This window comes from Chondrus crispus, genomic scaffold (genome assembly GCF_000350225.1).
Source record: "Chondrus crispus Stackhouse genomic scaffold, scaffold_32, whole genome shotgun sequence".
Classification (NCBI taxonomy): domain Eukaryota; phylum Rhodophyta; class Florideophyceae; order Gigartinales; family Gigartinaceae; genus Chondrus; species Chondrus crispus.
This window is the reverse complement of record NW_005179211.1, coordinates 171,722-172,565: the sequence shown is the minus strand read 5'-3', so window position 1 is coordinate 172,565 and position 844 is coordinate 171,722.

Sequence of the window (844 nt, the reverse complement as noted above, 5' to 3'; positions counted from 1 at the left end):
TAAACCCCCCGTCGGAGTCGAGCTACCGTGGGCTGCAAACCGACACAAGGGGAAAAGGAGTCTCGAACGCTCCGCAGCGCTTGCCATCGGCAGTGGTTGTTGCTGTTGCTGTTTTTCTTCTTTTTGTTTGACCGTCAGACTGTTTTCGCGGCCTGCCAGGCACATTTCACTACACCTAGGGACTGCATGCCGCTCAAAAATGTTAGAGCCATAGTTCGGTCAGGTTTAGAACGAATGAAGGTACTGTTCCGAGGCCATGCCGTTGTCGAAGGTAATCACGAAGCGGGTGAGGCACCTCACGAACCAGGTATCACTGCGGGATCGGATATGCCAGTGCTCATGCCGTTGACGGGTACCTACCGGCGATATGTAATCGACCATTTCAAGGGGAAGGCCTTGACGGAGACGGAGGCAAGAGAGAAAAGTCGCACAAGGACGCAATGGTACGGCGTGGTCGACGGGATGCACAGACTTGTTGCTATCCTTGAGCTCATCGACGAGCTACCTGCGCAATGGAGTGGATTCTCTTGGAATGTGACCATATTGAGTGGTGGCCATAACGTGCAAGTGTTGCAGCAACTTGCGCGCCATCAAAACAAGAAACATGCCCCAAGTTATTACATTGAAACGACCTTATACGATACTCTTTGTGGTCTGTGAGAGGAGGCAGCTCGTTTGAAAGCGGAAAAAACGGCCGAACACCGACAGCAAAGCAAATCGCCTGTGCTTACGATGTTTGTGCTCATCAGAAGGATAGCACCTTGAAACAAACTGCTACTACTGCGGTGCGACTGTCGCAGAGAGTAGTCAACACAATCAGAGAGATTGTTACATCTGAACATCT